Below are 12,682 nucleotides of genomic sequence, written 5' to 3'. Positions count from 1 at the left end.
GCGCTAGCTGGCAGAGATGGGAGCTCAAATGTGAGGCAGGATGCGGTGAGGGTGCTGCAAAGGGCACCAGATGCCAGAGCACTCAAGATAGGATCCTGCTGCCTGGAGCTTACCCCCCTTAGGAAAACAAGTTATTTTTTGATCCACTCCTGGACAGCAAGGTTCTGCAGGGTAGGGAGGGAAAGCAGCGTTGCTCCCCACAGCCTCGGCACAGCTGCTGTTTTAGGGGTGCTGTAGGGCTGGGGAGGGGATTCTCTCTGTCTGTGAACCTCTCAGAGCCAGCACAACACAGCACCCACACCCACAGTGCTGCTGTGCTAACACTCACATTTTTTTGTGTTTCCCACCCAAGAATGGCCAGCAATGCCAGCACCAGTGATGTGGAGGGCCAGCTCAGGAGCCCCAGCCAGAAGGTGGTGAGTATTTTGGGGCCTCATTTCACCTGTTGAGGTGGGAGCTGCTGCAAGGACCTGCTTTTTGGCTGATAGATTTATAACTACTTTGCTTTAGGAAATGCTGCTTTGTCTCTTAGGCAAAGCACTTTGTATGGGAGGGGGGTAAAGGGCTGTGCCAGGTCTGGCCAGTGGTGCTGGGTGGTGAGGGGGAATAGAAGGAACACCTGGGCAGGGTGACCCTCTGCATACCTGGATTTCAGCAGGAGGAATCCAACACTGAGAGCTGACCTGGACCGAACTGAGAATCGTGAAAAGCTCCTGGCCTCCCCCAGGCCACCCACAACAGCCAGCACAGAACGATTTTGCCAGAGATGAGCCCCAGATTTGCTTCCCAAGCTGTCACACCATGCAGTGACTCAGGGCTGTCCAGTGTCCCAACACAGCTTGCTGTGGCTCTGCCTTCTCCCTACCCCACTGCACTCCTGTCCCAGCTCCTGCCACTCCTTCTGCCCCTTGTTCAGGTGCAATGGATTGTAACAAGACCATCTCTGTCCTGGGTTGCAAAGAGAAACCACCTGTGCTCCATGCCAGACCTGACCTAGCTCCCAAGATGAGAGACATCTGCCAGGGATCTGGTGCTGGGATCATCCCATCCTGCCCAGCCACCCCACAGAGACCCATGGGGTGAGCCTGGGGCTTCCTCAGCCTGCCTGGGCTGCCATGGAGCCCTCGTGGCCTTTCCCAGCCAGCAGGACAGAACCCTTCACTTGGTGAAGGGTCACACAGCACAGAGCCAGGAGAGCTGGGAACTTCTCTCCTTACAGAAGCCTCCTTCAGTTCCTGGGCTGAGGCCCCATGACAGGGGAATCTGTCCCCAAATCCCCCCACAGCCCTGAGCACTGGCAGCAGCTCCTGAGTGTGGGCTCTTGCTGCCTCCAGGAGAAGCTGGCATGAGACTCAAAGGCCTTTCCCCAATGCAGCACTAAGCCCCAGTGTGGGCTTCATCTGGGCAGTGTCCCCTGCCCTGGCAGTCTGAGGAAATGTTTCCAAAACATGTCCTGGTAGCTCTTTTATCTAATGGGGAGAGTGGGAAGAAGAACACCTCCTCTTCCCCCTCTTTGCTGGTCACTCTTCCCCTTGTGCATGTCCTGGCAGATACAGCCCCCGCAGCTCCTGTCCCAGTCCCTCTGTGACCATGCTGGGGCTGCTGCTCCCCGGCTCCAAACCCCACTGCTCTCAGCCCTGTACCCCGTGCTCCCTGCCCCTCAGGCCGGGCAGGAGCTGCTCTGTGCCCTGTGCCCTGTGTTCCCTGCGTTCCCTGCCCCTCAGCCGGGCAGAGCTGCTCGGGTCGGGCTCCAGCCCGGGCTCTGGGTCTGTGCCAGGCGCTGCCCCGGCCCTGCCGGCACCGGGGGCATTTTCTGCCAGCAGCGCTCCCAGAGAGCCCCACAGAGCTTCACTCAGCCCATCAAGGCAGCCAGCGGCATGGGGTGGGTTTACAACCCCCTGCTCTGCCCAGGCTCCCCAGGGGACACGCTCAGCCTATTGGGGTCAGTATTGTCCCCCATTCTCACTGTGCTGCACTATTTGTGTGTCTGAGCAGAGTTCAATTTCTCGTCCCCAATCCAAAGGAGTTTCCAAGCTGCTGGCCACATCCCGGCTCTCTCAGGGCGACCCACGGCTTGCAAATATCCCATACCGGTGGATCCCGGCTCCGGGAGGTGCCCGGTGCCGGTCCCACAGAGCGGCGGCTCCGTGCCCGGTCAGCAGCCCCGGCGCGGCCGGGACCGGCCCGAGGGCTCAGCCCCGCTGGCCGCAGAAGGCACTGGAACGCCGGAGGTGCCGAGGCCATCCCGGGGACAGCATCGCCCCGGCGGTGCCCGCCGTGACCCGGGCTGAGAGCAAGGTCAGCACCTTCTCCCACCCGCCTGCCTTTGGAGACCTGCCCGGATCCAGGGGAATTAGGGACGGCTTCCCGGCTTCCGTGTCTCAAGCGGCTCTGGCCCAGGCACAGGATTTGTGTTCCCGAGTTCTGGACAAACAAGTTTTCACCCCCTAGGCAAAATACAAAGTCTTGCAACCTGGGGAGATGCTTTTCCCTGGAACTCGGTGTAATTAAAAGAGTAACAACACAGGGATTTCTTCAAAGGCTGAATTCTTGCTCACACGCCAAGGAAAACAAGCTGGTTGATCTCTTTAATACTGCTGCCTGCTATCGTCTGTGGCAGCACAGAGAATGTGCACTTGAACTCAGAGATGTTGCAGAAGTGTGGGAACAGTCCCAGCCTTCCCAGACCACAGGTTTTCCCTGGTCATGTTCATGCAGGTAGAAAAAGATGAGTTTCTGTAAGTGCTAGCACAAGGAGACAGTGCCCAGTGTGACAGCAGTGACGTACATGTAATGGAAAAATGGATGCTGGGTTCTGAGTGATCTTAAGTTGGAACAGCCAAAACTGCCTCTCTTTAACTCAAGAGTGATGATGGGAAAATGGAAATTTGAAACTTTTCCAGATATTAAGTGCTTTTGCATTTATTTTTGGCCAATGAGAAGTTCAGCTTGCCTGTGGGGGTTGTGTTCTGCAACTCTTCCAGGAAAATAAGCATGAGGAGAAGGTCCAGGATCCTGACAGAGAGAAGCACGAGCCCAAGGCAGACATGGGGAGCAAAACCTGGGCAGACCTGGCTGGGGAGATGAAGATATTCTTGTGGAACCCGGAGGAGAGAACATGCTTGGGGAGAACAGCCAAGAGCTGGGGTAGGTCCTTGCTCAAGCCCCACTTTTGGGGGTTGTTGCCTTTTCTGCTTCACAAGAGATTCACCTGCCTGTGATTGTCCTTGACAGCCTGGACTGACCACCCCTGCCCATTTCTTTAGTGTTAATGTTTCTAACTAGTGCAATAATAACCAGTGAGGAGGACAAGCAGAAAACCATGCAGAAGGAGGTTAATGTTGAGGGCGAGTTTGAAAGCAGAGATTTCAGGCTGCCCAGACTGTGTCCCAGACAGAAGTGTAGAGCCTGAGCAAGCATGGGAGCTGCAGGTCAGTGTGCTGCAGCTGTGCACCCTGCTGCCACCAGCACTCCTGCCCTGCCTGTGTAACCCCTGGGACAGTGGCTCTGGTGCCATCAGGTTGGTGGGGAAGGTGCCCAGGCTGTGGCAGGTGTTGTGTGCAGGGTGCACACCCTGGGGCAGAGCAGCCCTCCCTGCCTGAGCCAGCCTGGCTCTGGAAAGGAGGGGAAGGGAAGGGCTGGTCAGCACTGTCACCCCATGGCCCCCAGGGTGTCAGAGCCAGTGCACTGGGATGTGCCAGCTCTGATGGTTCTGAGTGCCCTGGCTGCTTTATCCACACCCTTGTGCCCTGCAAAAATTATTGCTGAGTCTGGGGGTGCCCAGGGTGGTTAAGAGCAGCCTGTGAGGTGAGTGCTGCTGCAGGCTTGGCCCAATATCAAGGTGCCACAAGCACACGAGGTGCCACCCATCTTTGCAGCCCTGTTCTGCCAGCACCCAGCCCCCTTGGCAGAGTGAAAATCCCAGCCTGATCCAGAGGCACCTGCACATCCATCAGTGTAAGGCTGAACTACCAGGGGCTGCTGCTAAGTGTTTGCAGCCCTTGGCTGGCACTGGCAATGCACCACAAACCCCACAGCCCTCCCATGCCCCTGCCAAGAGCTCTGGGTCTTATGCAAAGCCTGTGGTGGCAGCTGGGAGAACAAAGGAAGCTGCCCAGCAGCACCAGAGGAGTCTGAAAACCTGCCAGCATGAGTCTGGGACAGACCTCAATATTCATGTTTGCACTCCTGTGCCCTTTGCTGGCCACAGAGGAAGAGCAGCTTTTCTGCTTCTTTGCTGGGTGGGAAGGCACAGACCAAAGTGTGGGAGCAGTAGGGTGAGTCCTTGGTGATGTAGGTTTGGTTTTCTGGAGGCTCCTCCAGGTCCTGAGAAGCTCCTTGTGAGAGGATTTGCTCAGTGTGGTGTGGATGCGACCCTGGCAGTGCTGGCAGCACTGGGGTGGGTGCAGCATCCTCCTGTCCCCTGGGGTCACTGTGCTGTGCTATGTGACCCCCCATGTGCCCTTGGTGCACACTCGTGTGCTCACTTGTCTCAACATGGGGGCAGGAGAAGCTACTACCAAAATCAACACTTATTTTAAAGTGAGAGCATTTGGAGGTGAGTGGAGCTGAACTTTCCCACTCTCAGCTCATGGGTGGGGAGGAGGGAATTTGCCCCCCTGTGCTGGCTCTAAAGGTGTCCCCTGGAATGGGGGCCTCAGGGGACTTGCACTCACCGGCTGCAGGGAGATAATGGCCACAAGGTCACCACTGCAGGCCCCAGCCCCTGGGAAGGGCTGCACCCCCTCTCTGCTGGTGAAACACTCCCTGCTGCACTGCAGGAAACACAAAAATGGGAGCAGCAGTGGGAAGATGTCCCAGCAAGCACCAGCTCTGCAGCCAGGCTGGGGCAGAGGCACCATCCAGCATCGCTCTGGCAGGGCTGGGCATTGTCCCCCTGTGCCACCAGCACAGTGCTGGCCCATCTGGCCCAGCTCAGCCCCAGCAGGACACAGCCCCAGCAGCTCCCAGCACGGTGGCCCTGGCAGAGGCACTGCAGGAGAGCACATCTGTGTTCCCAGGGCTCCCTCCAAGCTGCCGGAACGTTTCTCCTGGGAAATATTTGGGTTAGGGCTTCGCTTTGCTTTCTGAGCTGCTGGGTTTTATTCATAGGCTCTGGCCTCTTGAGACATCTTCAGCCAACAGCCTGGTCCAGAGGAAAAACAAACCCATTCCCTGAATGTCTGGACCATGAAACAGTCAGTGGTGCTGCAGCCCTGAGCCAGGCTGCCTGCTCAGGCCAGCACCAGGGGACAGGAATCAGGGCAGGAGCATCACCCCACAGCCCCAACAGGAGTTTGGCTGAAGCTACGGGGTACCTTTGCATGTTGCTATGCCAGGAGGGGGTGGGAAGGGCAGGAGGGAATGTTGGGTCCATCTGTTGGAGGCAGGTGGGCACACAGACCTGCTCCTGACACAGCTGTGGGAAGGGCCATGCAGCAAAAGGGACACAGACCCAAAGAGCAGCTACCCCAGCTCTGGAGCAGCTGGAATTCCTGCAGGCACAGACAGCAGAGTGTGTGTGCAGGGCTGGGCTGCAGCTCCCACCTCCAGCACGGGCTCAGGGCTGCCGAGGACGCCGTGCTGAGCACGTCTGTGCATCCCTGTGGGACACATCCCAGGGGATGTGCTCTGCTTGCCTTAACAGCAACGTGCCTGTCTGTTTTGCAGGCTTGATCTTACTGTTTTACTTCATCTTCTACACGTGCCTGGCGGGAATGTTTGCCTTCTGCCTGTATGTGATGCTGCTCACGCTGAGCCCCTACACGCCCAGGTACCGGGACCGTGTGTCCCCACCAGGTATGTACCCAGCCAGAGGCACCTCTGCCACCAGTGTCCCACCAAAATGGCATGGCCAGCGCCTCAGGCAAAGCCCTGTAGGAGCTGTGCCCTCCTACAGTCCCCCAGCCCTCCCTAGCACAGTGTGTTCTCACCTCAGGGCACTGGCAGAGCTGCAGGCTCTCTGCTCAGGAGCAGACATCTTAAAAAGCCCCATGAGAAGCAATCACCCTGATGATACTAATTGCTATTCTCATTGCACTGCTTACTGTTATCATTATTCTCAAGGCAAAAGCCAAGTTTAGGTATTTCATAGGTGATGCTGATGCATTTCAACTGCTGGCTCTTTATACCGCATGCCTTCAAAATAAAATGTAAATCAAGAGTTACTTTTATGCGTTATTATTTGGGGGAGTTCTGGCAAGAGAATGTTCAGAAAATCCTCTCCCTGTGTCAGACACAGCATTTCCCCCATGTTTTTGTGTTGGTGGGGAACAGAAGGGCCCCTTGCCCTGCTCTTGTCTGGAACTGCCCACACAGCTGGGGACACAGGGGACCTGCAGCCTCTCTGTGCAACCCCAGTCACTAACCCACAACACTACTGAGGCTCTCCATATCTCCCAGGTTTCCTGGGATATTTTTGATGTGTATGGTGTTCTCTGGGGGCGAAATGAAGGTGAGGGATCAGCAGGTTGAGGACAGAGTTGATCTGTGAGCTGGTGCTGCCTCTCTCACACCTGTGCCCAGCCCAGCCCAGTCCCATGAACCAGTCCTGCAGCACAGAGCCCAAGCCCATGAATGCTGCACCTACATCTGCCTTACCAGGGTCTGTCTCCTTCAGGAGTGATGATCAGACCATACTTGAATGGCTTCACCATTGCCTTCAACGTGTCCCAGCCCAGCACGTGGCAGCCCTACGTGGACAGCATGCACCACTTCCTAGCAGGTGAGCTCTCTGTCCCCCTGGGAGCCATGGGGAGGGGTTCTTGTCCTTGGACACATGCATGCAGTGCAGGGGGCTCCGCCTGGGCACCTCATGAGCCACATCTGGAAAGGGAGGCTCACAAGGTCATGGGAGCTTTGCCTTTCCAAGTGTGACTTCCTAACACCCTTGACATGAGGATGTTCTCTGAGAGTTTGAGTGTGTGCAGGCCTCAGGGGGTTTAACAAGTCTGTTGTGTCACTGTCAAATTTTATGAAAAATTTCTTTGCCCAGGATTTTCTCCTGGGAAGCTGGGAAGCCTCAGAGAAAAATGAAAACAATTATTATCTGATTTGCTTCTCCTGTGTTTGGCTGCTTTGGAATGTGTTGGGACATTGTTTACCAGCAGGTGGCTGTTTCATTGGTTTCATGTGAATTGTTTTTACTTAATGGCCAATCATGGCCAAGCTGTGTCAGACTCTGAAGACACAGTCATGAGTTTTTCATGATTATCTTTTAGCCTTCTGTAAGTATCCTTTGTCTATTCTTTAGTACAGTTTAGTATAGTATTCTTTTATTTAATATAGTATCTTAAAATAATTACCTTCTAAGAACATGGAGTCAGATTCATCATTCCTTCCTTTGTCTGGGAACCCCACAAATACAACACTGTTGGTCTCCTCCAGCTTATGATGACACAGTTCAGGAGGAGAAGAACATTGAGTGTGTCCCAGGCCAGTACTTCATCCAAGGGGGGAGTGACAGTGAGGAGAAGAAGGCGTGCCAGTTCAAGCGCTCGCTGCTGCAGAACTGCTCTGGCATCCAGGACCCAACCTTTGGCTACTCCAGAGGCCAGCCCTGCATCCTGCTGAAGATGAACAGGGTACAGAGAAAGCTCCTTCTTTTCATTCCTTCCTTTGGGGCATCACAGTGTGATGAACACACAGGGGCTGAAACTCCTTCACTTCTTAGGCCCAGGGGAAAAGGGAACTAGAAACCCCAAACCTGCAGGCCAAATCTGCTAGAAAATAGTAAAAAAACCCACTATAAAACTTGCTCCATTTGATTTGCTGAGGCCTTAGTGCCTGGAGGGCCTTCTGCCAGGCCCTTCTTCATGAGGAGCTGAGATTTAGGGAAACACCCCAGACCCCAGATGTTTTATAATGGGAGTTTTCTTAGAATTTAATTGAAGTGTAATAGCATGGTGGTTCAGTGATCACTGCTGGGAAAATAAGCATAGGGGGATGTGAACTGTGTGGGGGAGAGGCTGTATTACTCCAGGGGGTCTGGACCCTCTCTGTGTCCTCTGCTCTGCCCCTGCTGTCAGGCAGCAATCTGGCCCTCAGCCATGGGCAGGTTGCACGGTGTGGGGTGGCTGCAGGGACACACAGTCCTGTCCTGAGCAATGTGGCTGGCACCCAGAAAGGTTCAAGCTCTGGAGAAGGGAGGCAGCACATGCTTGGCACTGCATTTCACACCAGCATGGATGTTTTTGTTGTTGCAGATCATCGGCTACCGCCCTGGCGCCGGGGTCCCCGTGAGCGTGGAGTGCAAAGTGCAGGTACTGCTCTCCTCTGTGCCCTGCAGGGTGCTGGGGACAAGGACAAACCTCTCCTCCTCCTGAGGGACCTCAGCTCAGCACAACTTGTCCTCATATTAGCCCCAAACACTCAGAGGACCCAGAGCTGCCCGTGTCTGGGCACAACTGGAGGGCAATCTGCTGAGAATGACAAAGGCACCACTCTCCTGCTTCCCAACCTGCTCCTGCAGCCTCATGGGCACCACCATGGGGCAGCCTGCAGGCTGGGTGCCAGCTCCCAGCTGGAGCCTGGAGCTCAGTGGGAAGATGTAGGAACTCCTCATTTCCATCTCCAGCTGCTCTGCAGCACCCTCAGTCCTGGGGGCACCCTGCAAGCCAACAGCAATGGGGTGAAGGAAGGGTTCCCCCTGCTCAGGCAGCTGCTGGATCACACCCTTGGAGAGCAAAGGTGCAGCAGGGAATCAGCAGGCAGCAAACTGCAACCCTGCCCACGGCTCCACAGCTCCACTCTCCCCTGGCTGGAAGCAGGGCAGTGACTGTGTTCACAACAAACACAGCACAGCTGAGCTCAGCCAGGGGCTGCCAAGGGACATTTGCTCTGAGACAAGCTCTGAGGGGACCTGTATTTTGTGTCCCATGTCCTATGTCCGTGTGTGCCTCTGTTTTTTTTCTGATCACAGAAAGGCAATGAGAGTCACCTCAGGTCAGTGGATTTCTACCCTGGAAATGGAACATTTGACCTCATGTATTATCCCTACTATGGCAAGTTCACCCACGTGAGTGAAGGGCTGGCATCTCTTTCTGCTTCCTTGGGAATGGGAGGGCAGGAGCTGCTGCACAGGCTCCAGATGTGCTGCCAGGCTATTTCAGGCAGATGTGGGCAGGACAGAGGCTGTGGGATTACAGAGCTCTATTTCTGTCTCTGACAAACTGTGTGTAACACTGTGTGAGTGTGTAACTGTGTGTGTAACCCTGTGTGTGAGTGAGTGTGTGTGGTTTTTAGGACAGCAGAAAGCATTTGTGAGTCCCATAGTGTGGTGCTGTCCTGGGCAATGACCCCAGAGGCAATGTGCAGTGATCCATCTTGCTAAGGCACAGGCAGAGAAAGGCTCAGCATGCTGGAACCATGAACCACTTACAAATTATTTCACTGAAAATAAAAACCCTGCTTGCTTTTCTGCTCCCTCAAAAATGACACTTAAATCTCCTTTCTTTCCAGGTCAACTACACCTCCCCACTGGTGGCTATGCACTTTACAGATGTGCAGAGGAATCACTTGGTCCCCATCCAGTGCAGTCTGCATGGGAAAGGAATCATCAATGACCTGAACAGCGACCGCTTCCTGGGCCGGATCATCTTCACACTCAGCATTGGGAAGTAGCCCCTGCCAACTCCAGGCACTTAGGATAAGTCAATCAGAGGCTTTTTCCTTTTTAAAGCATCAAGCCAGCATTTTTTCTGCTAGGAAAAACAGGCACATGGAGATTATTGTTAATTTATTTTTGTTCATAGTTAGGAAATCAATGAGATACAATGGAGCGTGGATCCACATTTTTCATCTTCTAATGTAAATCATTATTAGGAAATATTAGAAGTGTTCCCCTGGGGAGAGAACTTGCAAAAGATTTCACTTTTGATTGAAAAAAACCTCTGGTATCCAAATGTTATTTTCATAAGGCCTTTTATGAGTGATCCCTGTGGAATGCATCTTTCCTGGCTTTAAATTTTATTTTTTTAGAATAGTTTTATATGCATTTCTCAGGCAAAAGCTAAAAAGGAGGTAGTTTATTAGCACTATTCTTGTTAAAATAATAAACAGCAAAAATTCTGCATTATTCCTGCAATAACAGAGTGGAAAAGTGAAAATGGCAGCTTTCAAAATGCTTTCTAGGATCTCCAGCCCCAGAAGCATATTGAGTGCAGCACTTTACACAGCTTGGTGATCACACCCAAGGTGTTGAGCAAGGGCCACAGAAAATCGTTTGCCCTTGAACCCTTCCAGCTGTTCCTTTCTGAAGTGGGAAGATGAATGCATTTCTCCCTCTCTCCTCCTCACTCCAGTACTCCTCTCTGCCCCAGGGATCCTCACCCAGTCTCTTGGGCAGGGATGAGTGAGAGGAGCTCTCCTGTCACACCTCACAGGTTGGCAGCGCCTCCTGATCGGGCACAGAAGTACCCAAAGCTCTCAGACCTGCTCTTCCCCATTCCAGAGAGGTCCCAGTTGCAATGCTACAGCAAAAGGCAGGGAACTGCCCAGTCCCCTCACAGTTAAGGGGTCAGTGCTGGGGTGAGTGAAGGCATCAGTGTGTCACCCCGAAGGCTGGTGAAGCACAGGGAGCACTGCCCTGAGCAGCCTGAGCCTCCCTGGAAGGGACAGAGCAGCTGCACTCTGCTTGCTGGGAGCTACAAACACAGCAGGACAGGACACCTTGGGGTACAGCACCACTGGGAAAGCACACTTACTAAAATTACTGCCTGAGCAGGGGCATTATGGTATGTTTGTCCTACATCCATAGCCAAGGAACTTCATCTGCTGTCATTTCCTGATCTATATCAGTCTCTAAGAAGTGATTTTTTCTATTTAAAATAAAGTGACTACAGTAAAATTAACTCTATGGTGGCATTCTTGAAACATTGGTGTCAAGAGATGCAGTTTGTGCTGCCAGTTAGGGACTGAATTTCCAAGCAGCATGTAACAACATCCTGGAATTCTGAGCACTTGATGAACTTCCCCAGGCCAAAGAGTTCAGTACAAGAAGACTCACTCTTCACCAAGCATCACAACCATCTGGCAAAAAGGATTTATTAAGAACTATTAAATACCTGAACCAGAGGTAGTTTAGGAACTAATTCTGCTCAGTTTTCATTATCCAGATGGCACTGATAGAACCAGGGCAGTGTATTCATTCTGCCTGCACAAATTATCTGCAAGGGCATCTTCTGACCAGCAGAAACTGCCTTCTGCCAAGGAGGATGCTGCTGGGGGAGTGGCTCTGCTTTTGATATCAGAAATAATTTAAACCCACAAGCATTTCTATGTCTGCCAATTGCTTTAGCTCTTTTAAAGCATTTTTATTTGTGGGGTCTTGAAAGGAAACCAAACTCACTGTGTCTCATGCTATCAAATTAACAGCCTTCACACTAGCACCAAGATAAAACTTTATTTAATATTTATTCCCTGTCTGTCTGTTGGAAGGATTCTGATGAAAGAGGAGGTCCTTTAGCAGATGCTGGACCCATGCTTTCACCAAATAAACACAAAAATCAAATGATTTGGATGTAAATGTGTGAACAGCTTAGAAGCAAAAGCTTCTGTTTCCCCACAAACATCCAGATCCAAGCACATTGATGATCCCTCTGGAAAAGCACTCAGAAATGGCATTCATGTCTACTTACACTGAAACAAAGCTTAATAAACACAATAATTAACTTTATTTTCCATACACATATTCTGCTGTCAGCATATTTGTACAGTAATTTAAGATCTGGAAAATTGTACATACCACTCTTCATGCTGCAACAACCTTAAAGTGCTGGATCAATTTCTGACTTCTGTTGAAGCTCAAAATAATACTTTCTATGTATATACAATATATATATATGCATGTATGTATGTGTTTGCATCTAGGAAATGACCACATTTCACTAAGATAGCCTAGCAAAAGTGATATTAAATACTTCAGTCTGCCATCTCAGCATGAGAACATAACTGTGATCCATCTGCTGGTGGCAGAGAAGCACCACACTGGCAAGTGGGTGTACTCATAAAATGCCACCTGAAATAATTCCATTTAACACTGGCAGGGAAATCAAGTATTGCAAGAGCAAAGGTACGATACAAGAGACCAAGACAACCAAACCTAAAGCATACAGTCCAACAGCATTGATTTACATTCCTAAAAAAAAAAAATAAAAAATAGGACAACTTGTTCCAAGAGCCCATTTGTACTATGGAATCACTTTGTCAGAATCAGGTAGAGTGTATCTTTGGTCACTATGAGGACAAGAATAATTGAATACACAGGCATTTCTCAAACATCAGAACTAACTCTTTGGAAAACTCCCTTTCCTGGACACACAGCTATTGTGAGTTACTTAAACATCAGTGCTGACTGTCACCTTTGTGTGTGTGAGTTACTGAAGGTGCTTCCCCCACAGCATGGACACAGGGTCAATGTACAGGGAGATTAAATATTGAAGCAGCTTTAGTAAACACTTGCTGCAGAGGACAAAACTCTGTGTGCCCCCAGGGGTTATTGGCTGCCAAAGGCTTTTGCCAAGATGGACCAAAAAGGTCTGAAGAGCAAGAGGCTTCTTTCATTCCATCACCACGGACCCGATGGGAACGAAGCAGAACACAACCACAATGACTAAATTCAATTTTGATACAGTTTAGATATGGAACACAGAACTGCAAAGGTATGGCACTAATAACAAAGAAA

Source organism: Melozone crissalis, unplaced genomic scaffold (assembly GCF_028551555.1).
Source record: "Melozone crissalis strain CALT ecotype California unplaced genomic scaffold, PUWL_Pcris_2 ptg000068l_1, whole genome shotgun sequence".
NCBI classification, from domain to species: Eukaryota; Metazoa; Chordata; class Aves; order Passeriformes; family Passerellidae; genus Melozone; species Melozone crissalis.
The sequence above is the reverse complement of the archived record's forward strand: the minus strand, read 5'-3'. Positions refer to the sequence as shown.